At 32.8% G+C, this 27,424-nt stretch overlaps 2 protein-coding genes across 6 annotated transcripts in view; one reads left to right on the top strand and one right to left on the bottom strand.

The window, feature by feature from the left end:
• LOC118195734 (sialin-like) overlaps positions 1 to 27,424 on the bottom strand; it is a 158,878-nt gene that overhangs the window by 62,272 nt on the left and 69,182 nt on the right. The gene's annotated exons all lie outside the window — the stretch shown is intronic.
• The window catches only part of LOC118203321 (sialin-like), a 98,612-nt gene continuing 82,386 nt past the window's right edge, over positions 11,199 to 27,424 (top strand). For 2 of the 5 annotated variants that reach the window (XM_085820050.1, XM_085820051.1), the window contains exon 1: positions 21,319 to 21,497. The gene's annotated coding sequence lies outside the window, so the exon portion shown is untranslated. Of the gene's footprint in view, positions 11,218 to 21,318; positions 21,498 to 27,424 lie in introns of those variants that run through there. The other 3 variants (XM_085820055.1, XM_085820056.1, XM_085820054.1) reach the window with 2 other exon arrangements.

Genomic DNA, 27,424 nt, shown 5'->3' with positions numbered 1-27,424 from the left:
TTTAGAATAAAAAAATATTATAACTTGAATTTTAATAATTAAAATTAACCAATTTTTAATCTAATATTTTTTATGTGTGCATATTTAATAGAAATACACAATAGGTTGTGCAAACGGAAAAATATATTTTTTTAACTATTTCTATTGAGAAACTTAAAAATAATCATTATAGTGGTGGTACTAAATAATTTCAGTTTTTGTTTAGGTGGTACCTTTAGTCAAAAGGTTCAGAACCGCTGGTCTAATTAGATTCAGATTCTAACCTCAGTGAAAGAACTAGCTGCATGGGCTTTTATGTAGTTTGTAAGGTAAATAGGAGTCTATTTAGCTTTAGAATGTTCTCCACGAAAACATTTATCCTCTTAGGCAAGCAGTCTTCATTGCCTTGCCTTAATGAGTTAACCGTCTAAGAACTGTTAAAAATGTCAATAAGAACTTCTAATTTAGCAAAATGTATTAGATTTTTACAAATTCGACTCTGAAATTAGCCCTTAGCTTTTCTCGAGCAAGGTATTTGCTTGGAGAAAAGTTATAAAAGCTAATGGTTACGAGAAATAACTTTGGTAGCATTTCCTTTAACTATTCATTCTTTTTACACTCAAAGAAGCTCAGGTTAAATAATATTTAGGGTTCATTAATGAACTTTCAAAGCCATTCATATTAAGAAAGTAGCAAGAGAAATATTCATTGCCTTGTAATCCAAATTTAGAAATTTAGATTCAACTGTTGAAGGGAGAGGAAATGCTAAGAAAAAAAAAATATTCTTTAACTGTATAAAGCATTTTATAATCCAGTTAAAACTGGTTTAGCTTATACTTTATCATCTTTTACTGCACTTAAGATAAGATATGAATTCATGTCTCTAACTCTTATATTGCTATTATTTGAAAGTGAAAAGATACATGATCATTTGTAAACAATACTAGATCACTAAACATATATATACACATATATTAATTATAAATACATAATTACTGATTAAAATGACACATCTTTTTCAAGTACTAGCCAAAAAGGAAAGCTTCTCTTACTTCTTCTAAACGCGACTTGTCATATATTTATATATATACTATGCCAATTCACTTTACCAATCTCCGTCCTTTTTGTTATGAATTTCACTTGAATTTTTGAACACTATAAATCCATTAGGATATAAGTCAATACTTCACTTACCAATTTCTGCAGCAGCAGCTTCTTGCAGTAGGCTTAGCTTCAAAAGTAAAATGCTGTTAAGACGACTCATTTATTTTTTCTTGTATTGAAGTTTAGGCTCTATTAGGTGAAAACTAAATTTCCGAAAAGTCATCCTTCTATCTTTTCCAAGATCTCTTTTTCACCCGAATCACTCTGCACATAACTATTCATGATTTCTTCATAATATATGTAAAGAAAACACCTGCTTATTAAGATACTGCGTTGTAAGCAATCGGAAAACGGAGCATCTATTTACACTGAAAGAGCCTACTGATGAGATTACTCAATTGCCACCCTGTTTAATGATGAGAGAAATCTTCCAGCAATGGTATATGGTAAATGTGGTCGGCAATTCAAAACAATCAGTGAATTATCGTAATTTATGAGAATTTTAGGATAAATATGTTTCTTAATCATTATCTAAATTATTATATTTTATAAATATCACATTAAATGCAAAAAATGTGCTCTATTCTATAGAATAATTAAACATTTTACTTCTTCATATTGCAATGGTGTGGATGTTAAATTTTTAACAAACTTATAGAAACTTATAAAATGGTAAAAGTTTTGTTTTGCCATATGATATTAACATAATTGTTAAAACGTATGCAAAATAATGAAAAACTAAACTGGTTGTACAAAAAGGATGTTAAGAAATATTTTCAGAATCGCTGAGGAATCGTTTACATTTGAGGAAATTAAAATATAAGATAACTATTTGGAAACTGAGGAGTCAGCACAATTAAATTCTTGAATTTCCACACACACACAAAAAGCAGTTTTTGTGGAAAAACATATTTTCAAATATCATTATAATGTTTCATAGTTACCTGTTTTCAGTGATTCAGCAGATTATAATAGTTTTTTAATCATTGAGGAATCAGCACAATTAAATTCTTGAATTTCCACACACACACAAAAAGCAGTTTTTGTGGAAAAACATATTTTCAAATATCATTATAATGTTTCATAGTTACCTGTTTTCAGTGATTCAACAGATTATAATAGTTTTTTAATCATTAGATTTTCTAGATCATTAGATTATTAGATTTTCTAATCATCTTGCTTTGGGTAAAGCACCTGAAACTGTGTTATATCTGACTGTTACGAAATGGACAAAGCAAAATAAAAACGCGTAATAACTAGTGAAAATTAAATGACTGGAAAAATTTAATTCTTAGCTCAGAGTTTTCAAATGAAGCTGAAAATGCTATCTAGAAAGAGCTTGCTATTATATTCTTTCATTCTAATCTTCTTCAACTGATTTCAGTTTGTAAATTCCGAAAACAAATTCCTGTACTCTTTCAAAGGCTTTTCGTTCCACTCAAAAGTCATGAAAAATATTTTTATACGCTTAACGTATTAAACGTAAAAGTGCTCCTTACGTATAAAATTATAATAAATGATTCATTTGGATTGCAAAAGCTGTGTTTCATAAAGTATTGCAAGTAAAATAATGACTTCTGCTTAGCATGTAGAAAAATACTTTAAAATTTTAATCTTACTACTATAGAGATGTTCCATCTGTACTGCTCTTGATACACGGCAAAGCGGCACTCCAATTCTTTCCATACTCATTGAAATATTTCCTCTTTGATTGCAACTAAACCAGCTGTAATGCTATTCTGAAACCTCTCTAATGTCGCTGACAGTAGAGTCGCTTACATAACCTCAAAGGGAAAACCCAATTCGGTTTAAGATCGAAAAACTTGAAGGCCATTTGAAAAATGGCAAGTCATCACAACGTTGTCATTTCAGACGAATATCTATTCTGCTTATAACTCTACAATGTTTGTATTGAAGTCTAGTGGCACCGTGGTGACTGTCATTATGAGCCTTCCATTTTTGAGTGAGCAACACTAGATTTTATTCCTAAATCCGCCTAATACACTCTGCTTTACACTTAATAATCACTGCAGCATTTTTGAAGTTTTAGTCTGAAGCTCTGTTCAGAAGGTGGTGTAAATGACAAAGAGGCTTAGTCATAAAGCATAAAAAGGCCGAGGTTCCGTTCGCACCTATGAGAAAGTGTATAAGGTAAGGTGACTAGACGTCCCGCTTTTGGCGGGACAGTCCCGATTTTTAATAATTTGTCCCGCGACTTTTAGAAAAGTCTCGATTTTTGGAAAGAATGCACGATAAGCTAGGGAACGGCGGAAGAATACGGTTTTCGACGGCCATGTGGCTACTTCTCCAGATATGTGTCTTATATTCTTTTTGTTAATTTTATAATGTTAAATTTTAATAATAACAAATAATTGTTGACAACTGATTATCGACAACTGCTTATCAAAGTTCGCATTGTTGATCAGTTGTTAGAATTCAACCACCGTTGTTTGGACTTAATGGCATTTTTTGCCATTGGCAATGACGAGAACATTTTGTAACTGTCTCTCAGACAATACACATCGTACTGCGTGCTAGTGTTAGTTAAAAAAGTGATGTCAACGAATCAGCTATTCAGCTAATTTAGGTACATAATTTATTTATTTATTTCACAAACACATAAATTTTCTTGCAGACAGTACTCTTATTATTTATATTTCATAGTGGCAGCAAAAGGTCTAGCGTCGGTCTTGAAAGTGACGCTTACTTACGTTACGGCAAATTCAGAGGAAAGTAAATAAAAGTTAATACTGTTATTATTTAGAAAGAATTATAGGATTAAAATTTAAATCATTTTTAAAATATAGTTACTTTATAGCAAACAAATTAATTTAATTTTGAAACTAACAATAAAATATGTTCATGTAATTATGTACCTACTTACTGTGTTTTTAAGCAATATACGTATATATAGATAAAAGTTTATAATATAATTTATAAATTTATAATAAATTACTTCTTTAGATTTTTAACATAATGAGTAAGAACAGAAGATGCAAATTCAAAGATGATATAAGAAGTGAATTTACTTTTGTTTAAAAAAAAAAAAAGCGATCACATGGTAAAATGTGAGAAATGTAATGGTGAATTTTCTATTTCGCCAGGCTGGAAGAATGATATTTCAAAGCGCTCAGGGACACAGAAACATAAAAGATATTTAAATACTACTGCATCTTCCTCCAAAACGCAGGAATTCTTTCGGAAAAAAATTTATGGAGACGAAAAAAAAAAAAAAAAAGAAATTAGCATTAGCCGAAGGATTTATGTCTTTTCATGCTAATAATCACAATCTTCAGATCTTGTACATCACAAGTTGTCCAAAAGTTATTCAACAAAAAAATGACAGCAATCTACTAAAAGAATTCACTCAAATGAGAAATATGCCAAAGTATAAAATAATACTATACGTAATTTCTTAATGTACTATATTTGTAAATTGTACTTATGTTGGAATTAAAAATATATATATTACAATACTATTTTTGCATTCTATGAAAATTTGTGTTGCTCCATATAGACTAAATTTTTCCCGCTTTACCAATGTTAAAATCTGTTCACCTTAGTGTAAGGCGTAGCCAATTAGAGAAGCTAAATTTGCGCATGCGTGAATTTGTGTCTACAGTTTTCCGCTCTGTTTTTCCCGTTCAGGTTTCTCTGTTTTTCCCGTTCTGCGTTCTCTCTGATTGGTCGACTCTTATACCAAGTCGGCCTAAATCTGAAATCCTACGCCAACTGAACTTTACGTCAAAACCCGTAAAGCAGCTTTTAGGTCTGTTTACCTAGCAACAAAGCTCGGCTTAAACCAGTTATGACATTTAAATCAAATTACACAAAATAAAACTTTGACAAGATTAAAGAGACTTTTGATTCACAGTACCTTGCTTTGGCCTTTTCTTCAGATAAATTGGAAGCAACTTCGTGCAGAAATCTACTTATAAGATATAAATTAGATTTCAGAAAAGAAAAAGCACAAATTTCGAAATTCGCAAAAATGAATGGTTTCAGATTACATCGAAAATTAATATAGTAAGATTATGCAATCGGAGATAGGCAGTAACTCAAATACTTTGGTTTTATCATGATCTTATAGAGCTAATACCTTAAATATATTTTGACAGCAGTACAAAAAGTTTGAATGGGCCAATTCTATAAGACTTATATAATACAGCTTTAGAATATTTTATATTAGGAAGGTAGAATGGAAGAGTAAGAATAGGAAAAAATTACACTTAAAGAATTGCTTTACTATCTATTGTAAACTTTCTTGAAAACTACTCCAGAAATGATTTAACAAATGTTAGCTAGAGTTCTTGTTCTTATTAAGGTGTTTTAACGCAAATTACTATAATGAAGGTATAAAATATGGGAAGTGAATAATGAAATTGAAAAATATTTTTTAAAACAGATTTCTCATTTAAAAAAAGAAATAATGTATAAATAAAGTGAATTATACCGTATAAGGAAATTTTCAGAACTCAACAAAATTAGGTTCAAATTTTCAAGTAAGCGAAACACGTATAAATAGGGATAATGAAGGTATGTCGAAATCTTTGAAATCAAGTTGGGAAAAACTATAAACATTTTAAGACGTAGAAATGATGTAGGTGACCTAAAAAAGAAAACTTGCTTAAGTCAGCTTGGGTAAAAAAAAATTTATACAGGATGTCCCGTAAATGTTGCGACAAACTTCTGGGGAAGGTAGGGCATATCATAAGAATTAAGAATTACATTGGAACCCATGCCCGAAAATGTCAGGGGTAAGTAGTAGCAGAGGTAAAAGATGGGAAAGGAAACAAGAGAGAGAGTGATTAATTTGAAACATTTATTGGGCATGAATACAAAAGGTGTACGACAGCTTGAATATTACAACAGATGCTCGAAGTTTGCACCATCAGACGCCAAACATGCCTGACACTGACTGACCGTTGATTGTCGGACATGTTCAGGCAAACCGGCATCCATGCACCCGACCACCATGCATCCTGCAACATCTAGTTCTTTTTCTTCGTCATAACGCTAAAATTAAATATGTTACGCTTTGCGGAATGGTAGCACAGTGGCGAGTGGAAGACATTTTCTTTCTGGAGGTATTAATAGATTTCTTTTCAATCGCCGAGTTCGTTGATTAAATTTGAAACTCTTTGTTAACGCTTCTCTTAAATCGCAGGATTTTCTAATTAAATGTGAAACATAAATATCTTAGGCTTTGCCGAGTACAGCACATTCATTTTAAATCACTGATTTTGCTAATCAAAACTTCATTGCGTTTTCGCAAAAGATCTAATCAGTACAAAAGAAATTAGAAATTCAAAAATAGGGCTTTGAAGTGCACATTCGGTGTTTGGGTAGAGGATTACGAGTGTTCAAAATTTGGTGGATTTACGTGCCACCACATTTTAGACATTGCGATGAAAATACATACACATACATACAGATTCTTTATTATTTAATAATAGATATTTTACCATTACAGGAAATTACATTCACACGCGAGCGTCCCCAGACTAATCTCTTCTAAACGCATAGAGTTTTCATATAAAACGAACGTTAATCTAAGGTCGATTTTGTATAATTTTAAATGCTAATTCATTGTTTACTTGTTCGTAATTCTGTTTTTTCGTACGTACAAATAATTATAGATCTTAATTTCCAACTTTCGTGACTACCTCATAATGGCATGTAAATAGAATGTTATTTATGCAGTAAAATGCTTATTTTAATTCACATAATACCCAATAGATGGCAGCACATGTAAAATCTTAATTTTCCTAGTCTTCATTTCTTTTTTTGTGGAGCGTGCATTTTCTTGAAGTTTAATCAGATTTGAGGTAAAATTGCAGTCGCTTCTGCACATGACGTTGAAGTTAATTTCGAAATTTAAGTTAATTTCAGTTTCTCGCTTGAAACTGATCTTCAGCATCCTTATGCCAAGCCAGCGTTTCTCATAAAGGTACGAATTCGTGTTCCTTTACAGAAAGAGGCGGCCCTGCTCTTTGGAAACACGGATTTCAAACGCTGAATAAACCATATCAGTAGTTTCCAAAACATAGCTTGAGTCATGAAATAATTTCGCTGAGGAGTGAACAGATAGTTGAACATTTTGTGTTTTGTTCCAGAGTTACGAATATTTATTTATAATTGTTAATGGATTTAATTGCTTTTTGGTAGTTATTCATATATACTTATTATTAGTCCTTTATATTATTATTCTCTTCTGGATTCCTTCTTTCTCTTCCAAAAGGAGTAACTTTTTGTTGAGAATTTCTATTAAAAAACCTTTTTCTAGTGAGCACCTAGATCATGATGCTAAAAAATTTGGAAACACTACAGAAAAAAAAATAGTAAATGGGGAGGGGGATTCGAAACATTTCATTATTAACAGCAAAAGTGCTTTTCTATATTTGTAATCGACTTACGTGCATTGATAGACGAAAGAAATTCGGACAGAATATTTAAATTATTAAATAAATTATATAAAAAAATTGAATATTCTATAAAAAACTGAAGATTTAGTATAAGACATTTTTACTGAATTTACGGTCTATATTCATTTCAGATTTAAAAAACAATTACATTACTCCTTTCGTGTATAGCAGTTTGTCATTTCGATGAAAATATTTAATTTACTAAAATACTCTAGTCCTTTTCCGAGAATAGCCTGACAAATTATTCTGTTTGACGAAAGCTTGTACACCCACAGTCCAGCGTTTTTCATAAGGATGCGAGGCCCACCAACGGCCGAGCGGTAAAGTCGCTAAACACTGGTAGTTCGGTCCGAGGTTCAAATCCCGCGAACGGAACGGCTGCATGGGTGCTTTCGTGTTTTTCCCCATGTGTAACGTGTATACGAGCCAGTTCCCCTTAGAAAGTCCTCCACGAAGGCGTCCCTCCCCTTAGGCAGATAGCCCTCGAGGCTTTGTCGTAATTAAATAACCTAACATAAAGATTCGGTCACCTTTATGATAATCCATTTTTTTTTTTTTTTAAGGTTGGGCCAATTTGATAAGAATCTAGCGTTTTTCTTAAAGGTGCCGAAGATTTATTTGTCCCATGCTTGATAAATGATTAGCAATTGAAACAAAAATCGGACTTGCATAAGGGTGTTCTCAACTTTTTGAAAAAACGCCAGATTGGCATAAGAGGGCCGAAGATTAGTTTCAGGCGAGAAACTCATCTTCGTGTTGTGCATGATGTCTTCCGCCGCGACCCCCATTATGGAGATTTCTATCTTTTCAAACAGCAGTCGACTGGCATAAAGGTGCGATGCTGAGGCACCGTTATGAAAGCGTCTTCTATAGAAACACTTGAAGTTATGATGATATGTTGTAGATGCAGAATTAAAAAGTTGCGGTCCTGCCGATTTAAATTTCTGTTCGTTGATAAAAATATTTCTATAAACCAACCGAAATAATTGGACTCTAAAGGCACGCGTATTCCAGAAGAACTACATCAGTATCGATTATAATTTGAAATGAGACGAAGCAGCACGTTAGCTTAGTCCAGGAGCAAAAAGTGAGCATTCAGAACGAATCTTAATTCAAAGAGAGTAAGTTTTGATTTCTTTATCATTTAATCGACTAATAAATACCTTTCTAAAATTGTTATTGATTGGTTAAGTTTCAGTTCACAAAATGCCACTAGCGTTATGTAAAAGCCATTCGACATGGATTAATCTGTAAATGCCGCAGTCAGAAAGATTTATTATAAGCAATTACTATTTTTAGAAAAAGAAATTGAAATACTCTAATTAAAGCGGAGGCTTATTCGCAGCAATAATTTATTTTATTTTATTTTTTATTTTTGCAATTACAATTAAATTTTAAATTTATATTAATTTTATACGAATAGAGAATATTTCTTAAATTCAAATTTCATTCCTTGCAGCAATGTCACAACAGAATTACTTAAATTTAATTTAACTTTACTCTATTCTTGTGAATATTGTTACATGCACACATTACTGTGAACCGAATATAACCATCACCTGCAACATTAAATTTTACTTAACTTACCTTTTATTACTTTTATCTATTTCTTATTAGTAAAATAAAAGCATTTAATAATGCAATATCCGTGCTCTCCGTGTGAATTTTGAAAGTAAACCCTACACACACACACACACACATATATGTAAGATAAAATTATATGAATCAGAATTATAATATAACTATGAACATTAATTCTTCCTCTCTATTCTAAAATCGTAATAACTTATCTGCATTGCGTCATTCAAATTAATCATGCGATCTTACGTAACCGTTAATACCAGATGCCTCTTGACGACCAATTACCGAATTGTAAACCAAAACTTTTCTCTTCGCGTGCTTCCATCTTTCATAACTACGCACTTCAGCTTTTGCCCTCTACTCTGCTAAGATGTAATTTCGCTGGTTTGCTTTCCTTCTTAACAATATCAAAAATGTAAATCTTTTTTGGAAAGGCACGACTAGAGTGCAAAGTGATTGTGGCCACAAATATCAGTTGAAAATAAAAATGGAATTAAAACTGCCTCGACTGCCAAGTTCTTTAGATCACCGATCTACAGTGTTCCGTCTTTTCCTTTGCTTTTATTATGACATATATATATATATATATACCAATAATTCACAACAGCTTTAGCGCAAGTTTTAGGCTTTTTAATTTACTTTTAATTACCTTATTTTGAATTAATATGTGTGTGTGTGCGTGTAAAATATAAAAAATACGACGGCTTCGGAACAGGCAACCTCTAATTAACTAACAGTTTCAGGATCTTCTTCCTAGATCAGTACTTTCGAGAACATTATTGCCTCATAAATTGACTCATAAAACCTTATATCTTCAATGCAAGGGGACTTTTCCAAAATACCAGAGCTTCAACCATGCTGGGGCTCCAAGCACAGACAATCTAGACCAGAAGTTACCAACCGTATGCCCGCGAACACCATGACGCCCACCGATCGTTTAACGTGCGCTCATCGCTGTGCGATCACAGTAAGAATGTTTTCATTTTCAATAAAATTCTATGCAAAAGTTTTCTCATTTTTAAAGAAATCGAAATTGCTTCCAACACTTCCAGCACAACGCGAAGAATCTTTTATCTGTTTACATTTATTCATCGTCCAATTCAATCGAATCAATGATTCGACTAAATCAAAAAATGAGTACAGTTAGAAGAAGACAGAAAAATTTTAAAAGAAAAAATTATCGATGTAAATTTTATTCGTGCTGATATATGTTTCTTTTGGTAGTTCAATCGGATCAAAAGCGATAACGATTTAATAGAAAAAATACAGTAAAATTGTAAGAACGCCCATATCCATCGCATTTAATTCTTCAGAATGCTTTGTTAACAAACCCATATCGGATCTGGAATATGAAAGATTACCATGCATAGACTTAAACTCGTAGATCTGAAACTAGAAAATTTCCTCTTTTGTTCTCAATATATTTAAAAAAAATATTGTAAAATAGTTCCATCATAAAGTACACTATCTTAGCCAAATTAAGAATTTCATTTTATTTTATTAAGAAAAGAAATGGGATGAGTAATATTAATTTTAAATACTGTTTTTGTCTGAAGTACGTTAAGAAATAAATGCATAAATTAAGTTATTCTGGCTATTAATAAAATAAAAAAAGAATTCGTAAGTATTCAAAGATATTCCCTTTTTACACGTTTGGTATTTCTAAAACTGACTGATCATTATGATCTGAATCTTCCACTGAATTTTTAATTGTTTTCAAATCCAGGAAGATTTTAAACTTCTTTTGAAATATGAAACTAAAACATTTTAAAATTCTCACGATTTTATTTGCATTTAGTCCTGTAGCAGGCAGAGAACCCGGAAACTGAATTATAAATTGCTGATTATCTAAAAACAGTTATTTGGCCTAGAGAGGGGAGGGGGACCAGTTCATTGCACTTTTGCCGCAACTCTATCAATGCGCGCATCTTTTTATAATCAGTTTAGCTATTGGCTGATCGTTGAATCAGATAATTTAACTCTTTGCTGACAAGGTATTTCTTAACTGGGATTTTCTCTAGTAGTAAGTGACTCATCAAAGTATCAGTATTTGCATCATTTTGAAAGTGAAGCAGGATCTCTCAACACTGTTAAAAAGAGGATACCGAATGTAACATTCCTCGCTGAGGTAAGTGATATTTCCTTTTTACTCATCTGAAAATAGAGTCTATTAACTCTGTTTGATATCTTCTACTATAGTCTACTCAGAAAGTATTTGGTAGAAAGATGCTTAGAATTTTAGCATTTCCCTATCCGAACTGAAACCGCCTGGCGGGCGTTGATTGATTTGCAGGTAGTTGTTCCCTCGGAGGACATTGTTATGTCTAGTGTGCCTTTAAACGCTTACTCTCAACCGGCAATAATGTTTGTTAGTGATTAAGCAGAACACATTTACTTGGAATAATTTTTAACACATTTAAGTTTCCTGAAATTTACTGTTGAAATGGCACCAAATATCAAATCAAAATATGGCACTGAGATATGTATATAAAAATAGTCAGCCGGTGTTATGTTGAAGGCTTAATGTCGTTTCGTCCTTTCCCGATTCATCCTTAGCTCAAAATAATACCGTCCACTGCCTTCCCCCGCTGATTTACCGTTTTTATCTGACTCTCGAAAAGTCATTTTACGATATATCATACACCAGCTTCCGTCAATTAAAAGGTTCAGACGAGATGGCCCATACTGCGGTGACTTGGCTTAGCTTTCGATTTTTAGTATTTACTAAAGATTTCTTTTAGGTAATTTATCATGAACTTTAGGCCTGTTTAAAATACGCATATATCTCAATCTAGTTACGAATTTTTATATAGCGCTCATTTTTTCAGTTTCACGTCCTTTTAAATTATACAACTGTTGTTCCACTATTCTAAGGGAGGGGGAGAGGAATAAGAATTATTAAAATGCAACAAATGTGTTCTTAGGATGTGCAGTGAATCCTCTTTAAACGCAAATATCCATGGTTCTAGAGAATTTTGGAAATCTGTGGATGTGGCAATGTTAGAGGGATGATGCTCAGTGCATATTCACAAAGCCTACGGTTTGCTCTCATTGAATGAAATATCTGCTTTGGCGGTCATATTTGGAATGGCGAGTTATCGCCTTGTAGGCTTGGTAATTAACCTCAAACATACCATGTGGGCTTTCAGTAAAGCGAGGAGAAACGGCGTTTATTTTATTCGATAATTTTTTTATTTTATGATTGAAAGCCAAAAGGAATTGCGTGGCATATATTTTAAATAACCTACTGATCTTATTAACAGTTTATTTGTATTTGGTTAAAGAATGAATTTAAACTGTTAAAAGTACGATAATTGTTTTGCAAGAAAAAGTGTTAACATGGAAATAGCATATGTACTTTTTCGTCGTTTCTGTTAGGAACAGTCTATTGTGTAAATTTCCATAGTGCATTAATTTATACAAGTAAAGGAATATTAAAAAAATAAATCAAATGCAGACATTCAATAAACATTTAAGGTCGTCGAATACCTATTCTCTTTACTTAAATTATGAGTTAAGTATAATTAAAATTATATTTTATTCCATTATGCGCAATGTCTATTCTAACGCTTTTCGGGATCTTGGATTGTAATCGTGCTACTGTAAAGAGTACAATAAAAATAAGAAATAAAGATAAGAAAAATTAGCATTAACAAAAATAGAGAAAATAAAGGTGTTGAGTTTTTAACACCGCACCCAAAAGCGAAAAGACCAACAAGGACAAAGTCATTAAATAAATTGAAGATAAAGTTGTCCGCAAAAGCGACGAGCAGGAATAGAACACACGATCTTAAAATCTGAGAACTTTCTCCCACGCTCCGTACCTCTAAGCCGCGTTTCCTTCTTGATTAACGCACACTCTTCGGTATACCACGTTGACATACAAATAGCAAAGGCGATATAGTAAAAGTCGCCAAGCACAAGATTTTGTAGGCTTTCTGAATATGCATGTCAAATTACCCGTCTTTTTCAAAGCGTCACCTTAGGTCGCCACATACGAGCCAGTTTGCCTTAGAAAGTCCTCCACGAAGGCATCTCTTCCTTCCATGTAGTACCTTAGGCGGAACACGTAAATAATAATAATATATAATAGGATTAATTTTAATACTTTATTATTATTATTATATATAATAATCTATTTATAAATTATGTATTTAAGTAATAGTAAACGCACTCAGAATCTGAACCCTCAGAACTCTGAATTTTACGATATGCATAATTATAAATGCATATCATATTATTACAAAGTTTTATTAGAAGTGTATTATATGTGTAGTTATATATAATCTTTAAAGACAGTGGAAACATAATGCACATTCATCATCATAATCTGTCATAACCAAAAGTATGTTTTTTAATTAAAATATATATAATAAATTTTTAAGTATTATTTCTTACTGCATACATTTAGTCTTTTAAAAGACAAGAATGCAATTTAAAACTCAAATTTACAAATTTCTATAACGATATCTAATCTCGAATCTCATACTGGTGATAATCTATGATTAAAAATTTGCTGAAATGAAGTTCGTGACAAAGGCTCCTCGTTTTTGAGAGTTACAACACATTTCTTTATGTCTATCTTAGCTATGTCAGGAATACATTAAATGAAATTTCAGGAACGTTTTTTCCTCCTTGCATGACATTATCTTCAGAATTTGTAGCTTCTCTGAAAATCCAGAGATTTTGTATCGAATCACTGTAAATGCGTCATTCATTTTTCATTCAAGTCAACTCCCATTCGGCAAAATGTGAGATGCTTTTCTTTCAAACTTATTTGGTCTGTTGTGGATTAACAAACTAAGCTATTCGAAAGCAATAGATTTATTTCTCAAGCATATTCGTTTCTCACTTTTGAATCGGATTGATTTAAATAATAAAAATGCATTTATTTCATGACCTAGCTAGCTAAAAATATTCAGTATTGTCACAGAAAGACATTACATATTTTCCTTATTATTTATTTCATATCTTATAAAACTTTAAAGCATTTTTGATTAACAAACTCAGCGAACTGAAAACAAGCAGTGGCTACACTGTAAGAAATGTAACACTTTTATCTTTGGTAGAGTCTAACTTTACCACTGCTCTTGAAGTTAAGTAAACTGTTAAATAAATGTAATTATGGATTGATAATAAGTTATGTTTATATATTCATTCTCTGTAAACAGCAGAAGTTTCAGCTTATATATAATGGACAGGACTGTTATTATAACATATGTTATTATGTTATACATTAATATTATATGTTATCTTTTAATATTATACGTGTTACATTTTAATATTATAAGTTAATATTATATGTGTTACATTTTAATAACTTAATGATATTCTTAGAATATTACAATCGCAACTGAAGTGGAGATATTGTTGCGCAATTAAAGGAACAAAAGCTGTAGGTAAAATTACATAGTTCATTCATTTGGTTCGTCGTGTTTCATCTGTTATCTTTGTGTTTTGTCACATCATCACTTATCGAAGATAAATTGTTTCTCAGCTTATTTCATGAAAGCACATCGCATCGCTTTTTTTGAAAATATTGATTAAGACATATTTATAAAGAAAGATTATACTGTATCAATAGGATCAGAAGTGAAAACATATCACTAAGATGCCATGGCCACTGCCTACAAATATTTATTAGTAATTTAAACGGAAATGGAGCGTTTAATTTTTTCTTTTACAACATCAATTTTAGACATTAATAATACTGAGTACGCGATAAGTATTAATTATTCATGAATTCTTCTTTTTCTAAATGCATATTTCATTAAATAGAGTTTCCTGTTATTATTTGTGTATTGTATAAGATTTTACAGATCTTGACATGTTATTACAGTACAAGATCTTGACATGTTTTGAACGACTGGGCGAACACCCATGATTACAGTTTAAAAAATGAATCACATGAGATAGACTGACTTTTCCCTTAAAACAGTTATGGTCATAAGATACATTTTGATAAAGACAAACGAAAGTTAAATTTTTATGAGTGTTCATAAAAAATTGCTTCATAGAGAAAACTATTTGTCATTGACGAAATAACCAGGTTAAAAAAATATATGACCAAATGATTCAGTAGCAGTTACGTAACCATAAGGCGTTAGGAATATCTTCTATGAATTACAATAACGTTGAAAACGTCCATAAAACTACAATTGGAGCAATATAAATTAAATATCTTTTAATTTAAATCTGTTAGGTATGTTATAAAAAATAAAATGAAGAATTAAATTATTAATTATTAAGATAACCCCCACCATACACGCCTCCGGACTTAGGTACGAAATCGGAATCACTGCAGGACATGAACAGGCTGATAAGCACCATCCCCAAGTGGACCAGCTATTCTTTTGCTGGAGTAAAGTAAAAGTTTTCCTCATATGCAACGTGAATACGAGTCAGTTTCCATCAGGAAATCCTCCACGAATGCATCATTTCCTCTTATCAGATGGTCTTTGTATGCTTTGCCCCACTCAGATAACCAAGCCACTTTTCCACGGCTGGTGAAAAAAATTCCATATGATCAAATTGCACTACTAGTGAAAAAATGTTTGTTCAGTTGGTTGTAAAGAGCTTTTAATCACTTTGTATTCAGTTGCAGAACTCTTGCGAATCATTTTACGAACTCCAGTACATAATAGGAACTGGAGTTCGAAAATTTGCAGTTCATAGTAGGAAACAGTCGACTGAAATGTGGAGGAGTGTAATTTTCCCTGTAAGAAGAATGAAGGAGGAAAAGGTTTACCACTTCAGAGAATCCATAACATAGCAAAGAGAGTTCTTAAGCATCTTAGCAAAGGGCTAATAGGCGTAAGAATCTCGCTGCTCTCAAACATAAATGCATTCGTCGTCTGTTGAATTCTGTCAGAAACAGATGTTCTTGCACTTGGAAACTCGGCAACAAGGGTTATAAAATCCACCTCGTTGCGTTCTGCCAAATGCTGTGGACAGCAGCCAGGCAGAATTTGATATCAGGACGTTTCAGTAGCGTTAGTCGACCAGTACAGGAATCTCAGACATATCTCAGAAACTGAGGGCTGTAAAGAACCGTAGAATTGAACATGCAAGCATTTCAGCATCGTAGGTATGAGAAGCATTTGCCCTTCATACATTTGACACTTCTGTTTTTATGATGGCAGCAGATAATCCCTAATACGGCGGCTCAAGTTTAAATCGTAAAGTTTTATGACGTCATATTTCCGCGGCGAATACGAAATGCATATATTTAATAAGATGTCTACTAATCTGAAATACAGATCCACCACCAACCGAGCGGTAAAGTTACCATACATTTTATACGAATGCTGAAATACGGAAAATAGAAGTTTTCGGATGCTTCATATAACAGCTATCGTGAATGAAGAATCGCCAAGCACGTACAGACACACAGACAAATAAGTAGACATTATTGTAAAAAGGGCAAAAACGTGTTGTAGCGACCCTAATTTGTGTTTATTCAGTGAAAATTCGCTATAGAATTTTTGCACCGAAACATTACCTCGCTTACCTATGTATATAGATTGGCAAGAGGTTAAAAGATCATAACGTTTCATAAATAACTGTAAGTTTCCAGTTTCAAGAATCCTTTTCTAAAGCGTTCAGAGACACTTCGCTGAGTACTCCTCAGACAATAACGAAATTTCCTTTAGTTCTATTGCAAATATCCTGAAGTGCCGTTGAATTAGGGATAGACATGGCTATGCAAATTGCGTTGTGCTGCGCCGCATTTATGCTCACGTGAGGGGGCTGTGGTAACTGCATATATAGTTAGTACAGATACAGGTAATTGAGTACGTGGGCACCATACCCCTAACATTATGGTTAATCAGTTTTGCGCCACGTCCTCCTTTGTCTATGGTAATCCTCCAATTACGTACTTATACACCGCCATCCCGCACGCAACGCCAAGGATTTATTTATTGTAATACAATGAAGAATTTATACATGGCCATACAGTGACAATCTGTGACATAAGATGTTAGATATACATATATTTGTTTAACAATAATTAACATGCATTTATTTAGTTAACTTTTCATGTATTATCAATAAATTTTGAAATTAATAACTAAAAGAAATAATATAATTATAATTTAAATTAGCAATTTAACTGTTAGTTTTAAATAGGAAATTTTGAATAATAAATATGTAATAAATATAATCTTAGAAAGATGTGTACTATATAAAATAAATGTCAAATAACAGTTCACAAAATCCATTCAAAACACGGGTACTGTCATAAAGTCCCGTTAAAATAAATAAAAATAATAGTTAGTTAAAATTATAGTACAAGACCAATAATAGTTAACAGTTCAAGTGGCCTTAACATTTCACAAAGTCCCGTTAAATTCATCAATCTCTTTTTTTTTTTTTTTTTTTTTTACACTTAATGCTTTCAGAGATCTTCTTTTCATTTCACGTATTTTAATATGTCATTTTTGCATAATTTGAACATGTCATAGATCATAAATTATCATTTCTTATATACGTTTTGAATTTGTCATGGTCATTTCTTTATAAATCTTGTCATAGTCCTTTGAAAGCTTTTCTTCTTATTTTGTCATTTCATGAAGAATATTTATCTTTTCACTAATTTTTCATTTTCTTCATAGAAATTCTTATCATTTCACATTTCTTAAAATGTCATATTTTATATAAATTTGAGCTTATTTTTGGAATGCCATCATCATTTTTAGAATGTCAAAATCATAGTACTGTGGTTGTTGTTAATCAGTCGTTTCAATTGCCGGTATGGGCAAAACTTCTGATTTAGACTCCTTCGATCGCGGATAAATAGTAGGCGCTCGAAACAGGAGCCATTCAATTTCCAAAATCGTCACAGAACTAGGATTTTCAATACAGGCAGTGTCAAGAGTATATCGAGAGTACATGGATGGTGTGGGGGGGGGAAATGACGATCGGCCAAACTGCAAATGACAATTAATCTTGAACGACCGTGGTGTGACACGGCTCAGCCGTATTGTGCGTAGCCAGCGAAGCCAAACATATGCTCAAATTAAGGGGTTATCACATCTAGCGACGGTCCCGGCTAGACGGGACTTTGAGAAATGAGATTCTGGTAGCATTGGTCTTAACGAGAGGATTCTTAGAAGAAATAGCTCCGCTGGAAGCGAAGTCCCGCCTAGCTACGAAAACGATGTCCCGACTACGCGGGGTATTTGGAAGCTTCACCGAAAATGTTCCGTTTGCAGCTTTGTTCCGCTTAGAGATCAACCACTCAGACGGAAGTTCTGCTTCTGCAGGATCATGCGATCCCAGTCTGAGCGATAATTGATTACTATTTGGCGTTCAAGTCTGTTTAGTAAATGAAAATGGTAACCTAGCTACGTAGGTTTCGTGGAAATGTGCAGGTCCTGAGAAATGCCCCTTTCGACGTCTAGTCCCGCGTAGCGGAAGTACTTGTCGGCTGAATCAAGGCATTAGTCGTACAGTCAGTAAATAGACAGTGCAACCCTCATCTCACCGTATGGGCTTCAAGAGCCGAAGACCCAAAACAGTACCATTGCTCAATGTACGCCGTAGGGTTGCACATTTTGCCTGGGCCCGAGAATACGAAGAGTAAACTCTAGAGGACTGGAAACGAGTAGCGTGGAGTAATGAGTTTCGATTCCGACTACTTAACGCCGACGGGAGGCTGAGAATATGGCGTCAGGCTCATGAAGCCATGGATCCTGCACGCCAGTTTGGAGCGGCACAAGGACATAGGCGACTTAGTCATGGTCTGAGATGTTTTCTCTTGGCAGTGTTTGAGATCTTTTGTACTTGTACCAACCTGCCTCACTGCGATTCGGTTCGTAAAGTTGCTGGGCGATCATCTGCATTTATTTATGTTGTCTGTCATTCACACGGAAATGGAATATTCCAGCAAGATAACTGCACAGCTCCCCGTTGACTACTGCCTGGTTGGATGTACATTTTTCTGACTCCTTTGTCATAAATTGGCTGCCCTGAAGCCATGATTTAAATTCTACTGAGCACCTTTGGAATGTTTTGAAGAAAGGTCTGAAATCACATCACACGACAGTAACGACCCTTCCTCAATTATGGACAGCTCTAGACGATTCTTTGGCAAGACGCTTCCACAAACTTTTTAAATCTAAACCTTGTGGAATGGCAGCTGTTGTCAAGGACAGAGGAGGCTCAACTCGTTATTGACACTTGCTATCCCTAATTCATTGACATTTTGGTGTGCTTGTTAAAATCTTCGAGATTTCCGTTTCAATTTTTGTCAAGAAATATTTCGTACAAAGCTAATTTCAAATAATTCTAATTTATATAATTCATCAGTGTTTACAGATATTTAAAAGTTATCTTCTGGATGAAGATCCCTCAGTGTTTTCTCCCCAAGTGCAAGAACTGAAATCACTTATTTGCAGTAAGAAATATGTATTTATTCTGTACAAGGAAACAATGAAAATATTTGAATTAAGGGATGTGTAGACGACTGGTTTGGGAGCTCCTTCATATCAGTGCTATTATCTCTGTCTTTCAGTTTAGGTAGAACTCAGATAAATGAAGTATGATTTTTGCAGAGCTATCACGAGCAATATTAATAATAATTTATTCGATTTGTTTCCCTTTTATATTTTAATTTTCATTTTATCTCAAACATCACCTGTCACTAAGAAAATATACTTCTGTCGTACACTCTGCAGAATGCACTGATTTTGATAAGAACGCTGACTTGAATAGATAAATTTTCTATTTTTATAATACTATCCGCTTACGTCGCCAACCTGTGATCTGATATGCGTTAACCCGTTATAGTATTAAATTAATAAATACCTTCGCGGAAGATAAAGACAGCAAAAATTAAAAATGAAATCGAAGCTAAAAATTAAAAAAAATAATAAATAGAATCAGAGAAAAATTGTCATTCATTATTAAACGAATAACTAGGTTGAAAAATAGGTAAAAAAATGTATTGCTGAAACATAAAGTAGGTAATATTTTTATTAACTAATTTATATGTACTCAGAACAATATCATAGGATAGAATACAGTAGTAGAATACGTAAACTGAACAATGTATTGCCAAATCCTGAAACACAAAAGTTTCCAACTGTAGAAAAATTTTTGAGCATTTTAATCTTTCAGTTTGAATGACGTCACATGCCATTACTCCTCGCCTAGTGGTGAGGCAAGTATTCATTATTTAGCCAAAGCGAAGTATTTATTAAAAAATCTCCCAAGTGATTTTATTGAAAAAAAAATCATAAAAAATTCAGTTTTTAAAATACAGGAGGAAATAAAGCCTATTAGAGGAAGAAAAATCTTAACTTTAAAATGGCATACATATATTTTTAATGCAATCGTTCATTAGTTTTTTTATTATCGACAATTGAAAAATAATTTTTTCAATGTTTTCATATTGTGGCCTGTTTTTTTTCAAAAATCGTAAAAAAACCCCTTTTTTTAATATAGATGGGGCACACTTTGTTTGAAGGAGAAATGTTTACTGTTTACGATGATGTAAAATTTTAAATTGTGCGATGAAACAATTTTGTTCTCCAGCAATTAAGGCAAAACTTCGTTAAATTTGCATAAAACATAAAATAGATTTAAAAAAGAAGTGCGCATGTTAATGAACAGAACTGGCAGTTTTGTTTAACGCTGATAGCTAATGATGGTAATTTTACCACCGTTCTGCAATAAACAAACTTAACTTTCCTTTTTAGACAGGACTTATTTCATCCACCCAGCCCACAGTTAATCGGGAATTTCTGTAAAATCAATATCGGAACAGATTGTTCATTCCAGTTAAAATTTTAATAGATGCTATAACTATATGTTTTCTGACCAATAACAGTTCTAACAACAGTTAACATTACGTGTTTAAAAATTTTAAATTACGTCATAAATTTCTCAAAAATTAGGTCACGTTCCATATCGTTTTCTGATCTGGCTTCAGAAAACACTCCTTTGACACAAATGCCGTAATTTAAATATTATCAGCACCTATTTTTCTAGGTCATACGCCAAAACAATTTTGGTCTGAAACCGATAGCTGTTATATCTACTATATATCGATTCTTAGAGTAAGAGGTTTTACGTCACGTATAACTATAGTTATTGCTTTATTTACTAATCGTTATCAAATACGACTTTCACGTGTCATGCGATATGTTACGACCTTTTACCCCTTCCAAGACACAAAGTGTGTGAATAGCGTGAGTGCGATTGAAGCGGCAGAAACTACATATTCCAACTCATCAGAGGCGGTAGAAGTAATTGTTTCACTTCCGATAAAATAGTGTTATATCAGTAGCTCGAATACTAGGTTAGGTATTGGGAAATATGCAACAAAAGATGCACTGGATGTCGGCGCCGTAACACAGGATTTCTCTCCTTCGCGGAAGAATAGGAATAGCATTTTAATTTTTGGTAAGTTAGTAAAACATTATATTTTACTATCATCTTTATTATCTCCGCAAATGGGAATATGTATGCCGAAATTTTCTGTATGTTCCATTTATATTTTGTTTTAAAATCCAGCTATTTAAAAAGATTTTCTGTGCATTTAATTAGAAGAAAAGCACGCCCATGTGAAATTTAAAACTAGGCAAAAAAAAAAAAAAAATCAGATTGTGGCAGTTTGAGTACAACACTGTCTATCTCAAGGGCAATCAAATAGAAATAGCTCCTTCTCCATTAGAAGACTTAGAAAATTCTCCACGAAGGCATCTCTTCCTTTAGGCAGATAGCCTTCGTATGCTTTGCTATAATCAAATAACCTAATCAAACAATCATCAGAATAAAATTACTAAATTCTTTTGCTTCTAAAATAGAGAGACTTAATTCTTTGCCTACTTTTAAACGTTTGTGTGTACCAGCCGAAGACCGAGCGGTAAAATCACTGAACACTGATAGTTCGACTCAGGTTCAAATTCAGGCAAAAGGGAATTTTCCTTGTTTTCTTTATATATTAAGCGAATACGAGTGAGTTTCTCTTAAGGAAATCCTCTACGAACGCATTCCTCTTCTTAGGCAGGTAGTCCTTATGTGTTTTGTCTTACTCAGTTAACCTAAATTCCTGTGTATTTCTCAAAAATATTAAATTATTTCAAATCTTGTTAAAATGTAATACAATAATTCTTGGAGAAAGGTAATTGAGTTAGTTGAGAGACTTAAAAAATTTTGGTTAACAAAGAATTTAACGCTTTGGAGATGATTATTTTAACTCAAAAACCAGAAACATTGCGAAACAATTATACAGCCTTGGTGCAATTCCTGTTAATATTAAAGGAGCTGCATGTTTTTTTTTTCCCATTACATCAGGAAGTAGTTCTGAAAAATATTATTTAAGCTCAAAAACTTTGCTAAAGAATTATACAATCTTGGCACAACTCTTGTTTATACCAAGGGAGCGGCATATGTTTTGTTGCATTACATCATGAATTGGTTCTCCGGCAAAGTGAAAACGTTTTCGAAGAAATGGTCTCAACGAGACAGTGATAAAATGCAGATCATTCGATGTTCGATCCCGGGAGGGGATGCGAAGTTTTTACCGTGACTAACGTGCATGCGAGCCAGTTTTCTTTCGAAAGTCCTTTGCGAAGGCATCCCCCCTTTAAGCAGATAGTTTTGATGTGCTTTACGATAATCCAGTGATTTTTCAATCTGTTTTGCTACATGCACTCTTTTTAGCAGTGATAGAAAATCACCCCCTTCCATTTTCACAAAACTCGAAAACTACGTATACATTTATTTAGATTCAGATTATTTTCTAATTTAGCCTTACCAACGGCTAAGCGGTAAAGTTGCTGAACACTGGCAGTTCGTTCCGAGGCTCGAATCTCGCGAGCCGACTGGCTGCATGGGCGTTTTCGTGGTTTTCCCTATGTGTAACGTGTATACGAGCTAGTTTTCCTTAAAAGGTCCTTCACGGAGGCATCTTTTTCCCTTAGGCAGATATCCCTAGTGTTTTTTGCAGTAATCTCAATAAACCAAACCAAACCTGTTTTCTAAATCAAATGACAAAAAGTATAAAAAATGTTGACAACAAAACTTGAACAAAAATAGTTTTTTGTATTTCTAAATCTAAATACGTAACAGTTAAATAATAAAGGCTGACCTTATTCTCCTACTCTCACGCTGAAACTATGAGCTCTCCCTGGTTGAGAACCCCTGCGATAATCCAAATAAGCCACAATGATCAATGAGAAAAAAGTTGTAGTCATGTTTCAGCATTTGAATACTGGAGTGAATTATGTGACTTCTAACGTCATCAGCAAACAAAGATTTATTACTTGAATTTTCTTATATGTGATTAATAACGCTATTATTTACTGGAAACATGTTACTATTTAATCCCAATCATGTTATACAATCCATCACACTGAAAGACATACTAGAAGCATCCTCCATATAACGTAAATCCTATGAAATTTTCTTAAGAATCACGTTAAGTACTTAGAATTGTTTCTGAAAAAACTGGAATTCTCGTAAATAGCACGGAGATTTTAATATAGTACATTTTACCTATTTAGTGAAAGAAAATCCAAGGTCTTCTGTTCTAGAAACGGAAAGAGAATTTTCACAGCTAATTTATTTATTAAAAAGGAATTAAAAAGATATAAAAATAATGTTTTAAATTTTGCGAGTAAAATTGAATTTTGAAAAATGTCTTTCTTCAAGTGCTAAAATAGTAATTAAAAAGGCTAAAGGAAATTTGATTGTATTTTTTTATATTCATAAACAAATTAATATCAGTTCTGAAAACGACATCCATTGAGTGTTTGAATCTAAAAATTATTTAAATATTAAGAAAATATTTTAAATATATAACATACGTAGTCGATTTTTTAAATCCATGCAAGCACTTTAATCGGGAGCATTTTGAGAAAAATATAAGGAAATCGCGGAAAGATAAATAAAAAACTGCCTAGGTAAGCAACACTAAAGTGTATTTTTTATGTTTTGTATGTTTATCAAAACTCTGCTTTGGGTTAATAAAATTGCCCGTGATTGATTATTTCTAGTTTTTAAAACAATTACTTCAAATAAAGTTAAAAGACTAGAAAGAAACTTCATAGAGGTGTTTATCGTTTCCCAATAAGTAAATTTCGCATCCAAAAAAAATTTTTTTTAGAAAGTATTGCCATCTGAGAGAAATATTTATTTCAAACTTCTTGAGCAAGTGTTTCAATGAAATGCATCCCGACATTTTGAATAAACATCCCGACATTTTTCATTAAATAAGTCTCCTCTTAAAGCAGGGATGTCAAACTCATAGGTACACTTGGGCCAAACAAACAAGGTTTAACTTTAGGCGGGCCGCAAAAAAATCAATATTCATAGAGACGTAGATTTATTTCGAATAATACAATAATAAACATATATATATATATATAGAAAAGAACAAGAAAAATTTAATGTTTACGTCCTGATACTTGACATCACTTCTCTGCTATTATCTTTCCTATTTCGGGAGAAATTTTGTTTGCAGTGATAACTTTCAACGCTGACCCAAGGTGAGCATCATTAATACGGTTTCTAATAGGAGACTTATTACCTTTCATGACTGAAAATAACTGCTCGCACCGATAAGTGCTATTAAATATGGAAATAATTTCATATGCGAATTTTCGAGTATTTTCAAACCTGGCTGGTAAATATTTGTAAAATTCAGGCACGCCCACTTCAATGAATTTTGCTTTCAAATTTGAGTTGCATTGAATCTCGATCACCTCCATTTGCATATGGCTGGGTACTGAGTCAATGCTTATTGAGAAAAATCGAAGAAAACAAAAAAAAAAAAAAAAAAGAAAAGTCTTCGAGGAAACTAAAATCATTAAACCTCGTTTCAAATTCAGTTGTTAAATTTGCAATTTTTTCTGCGTATTTTTGATACGAACGAATATCACTAAACTTGATTTATTCATGCTGCACGTCGGGAACTGCGTCAAATCTTCATTTTTAAGTTGTTTTTCCCAAAGAACTAGTTGACATTTGAATGCTTTAATTATGTCAAACATGTTCGTAATGATATGATCTTTTCCTTGTAACGATAAATTTAAATCGGTTAAGTGTTTGGTTATATCAACCAAGAAAGATAAATCTTGTATCCATATTGGATCCTAAAACAAACTTACGTCTTGATTTTTCGTTTTTAAAAACTGACATATTTGTTCTTTCAAATCCCAGAATTGTTTGAGAATCTTGGAGCAAGATAACCAACGTACCTCGGTATAGTAGGACAAACCCGAATATTCACTATCTAACTCACTTAAGAAAGCAGTGAATTGACGCTGATTTAAACCTCGAGATCTTATAAAATTTATAACTTTTTTTATATATGACAAAACATTCTCCATATTTATTACTTTCGTGCATAGAACTTCTTGATGTATAATACAATGCATATGATGAATGTTTGAACCGTGAATTTCGCTAAGTTTTCTTCTTAGTAATGCTACGAAACCCTTGTTTTTCCCGGTCATTGATGGAACGCCATCTGTAGCTACAGAATTTAATTTTGCCAAAGGTAGATTGTATTTCTGCAGAAGTCCAAAAACACAAGTAAATATATCTTCTCCTGTGGTAGTACCAGGCATCGGTATTAGTTCCAGTAATTCCTCAAAAATGTTAAAATTCTTGTCACAAGAACGAAGAAACACTGCTAATTGAGCTTTGCCACTAATGTCCGTGCTCTCGTCACAGGCAATGGAGAAACTTTCGAAACTAGATGATTTTGCTTTGATCTGATCACTTAAATTCGCGGCTAAATCAGTAACTCTTTCCGCAACTGTATTTCGAGACAATGAAATTGATTGAAAAGCCTTCACATTTCCAGGACAAACAATTTCTCCAGCTTTCATTAGGCATTCCTTGATGAAATCACCGTCAGTAAAAGGCTTCGAATGTTTAGTATCAACTCGGACAAGACGTAGCTTGCATATACCGCCGCTTCACTTTCTTGCAATACTTTACTAAACATGGACTGTTGCTTTTTCACTCCTAACTTGAGCTCTTTCAACTTTTCTTCTCTCATTAATCGTTCGTAATTGTTATATTTCGATTTGTGTTGTTCGTAATGACGTTTAATACTATATAACTTTGGTACATTAATAGTATTATTACATATCAAGCAGATTATTTTATCTTTTATTTCACAGCAAAAATATTCTAATTCCCATTTTACTTGGAATATCCTATGTTCGTCAGCTATTTTTCGTTTAATTTTACTACCACTTGGTTTTGATATAGACATACTGAATACAAAGGGCTGGAATAAACACAGTTAACGCTAAAAAGTTAACAAAAATTTATTCTTTCCACAAGAGATAAATCAAAATGCTGAAATATTTCTTCAAAAATATTCTAACAATATCACAAAATGTCAGACATTTAGCAAAAATCAATTCAAAACAGAGAAACTAATTCTATCTCACAGCGAAATCGCTACAAATCAATCACAGCATTAAGTAAACAAACAGTTCGCTAGAACTACAGCTACTACTGAGATGAGTTGTTTGTTCTCGGCTTTTATAAGCTTTATAATTAATTTCTCGAATATACTGGAAACATCTATAAATATCTAGATTTTTGTGGATGGCAACAGCAATTACGAGATATTTATTTATTAGGTATTAAATGCACGCGCTGTTCTATTTTTAACCTTCCAAAGCAGCTGTCTTTTCAAAACTCGTCTGCGTTGCTAAGGCAACATGAAGCAAATCTAATTACAATTCTAAATAAAAAAAAACTAAATAAATAAATAACTATGAAATCCGTAACAATATGAATTAAGTAATAATTAATAATAAAGCAAAGTGCATGCACATGCATGCACCAATATATCGTACAAAACTATGATTGGAAAACTGAGACCATGAGTTCGGCCACATTCGGCTATCGGAGGATGCGTACAAGTTCTGAGTGCACGTGTCCCCCAAAAGCCGAAGGTAGCTGAACGCAAGCTACTCACACGCATTTGTAATTTAAGTAGTGTGTGTGTCAGCTCGCTGTGAGTAATCTAACAACACTGAATAAATTATCGTTAATTACTTAGCAGTAAACATTTCATTTTTTTCTTCGTTGATATGTTATTTTATTATTATATATTATTATTTGCCGATATATCGGCCGGGCCGCAAAAATATTTGTTGTGGGCCGCATGCGGCCCGCGGGCCGCGAGTTTGACATCCTTGTCTTAAAGTCATTTTACAACGAATTAATATCAACACATTTGTTTGTCGGTACTTTTCTACCATACCATGCATTTTCAACGCCCATGTTGGTGCATTATGGTTTATTTATTTATTTCTATGCGCCTGTGATTCGAAACTATAAAAAAATATTGATGCTTA

Source organism: Stegodyphus dumicola, chromosome 7 (assembly GCF_044657685.1).
Source record: "Stegodyphus dumicola isolate Sdum_Otavi_A_Nest chromosome 7, ASM4465768v1".
In the NCBI taxonomy this organism is placed as follows: domain Eukaryota; kingdom Metazoa; phylum Arthropoda; class Arachnida; order Araneae; family Eresidae; genus Stegodyphus; species Stegodyphus dumicola.
The sequence above is the reverse complement of the archived record's forward strand: the minus strand, read 5'-3'. Positions and strand labels throughout refer to the sequence as shown.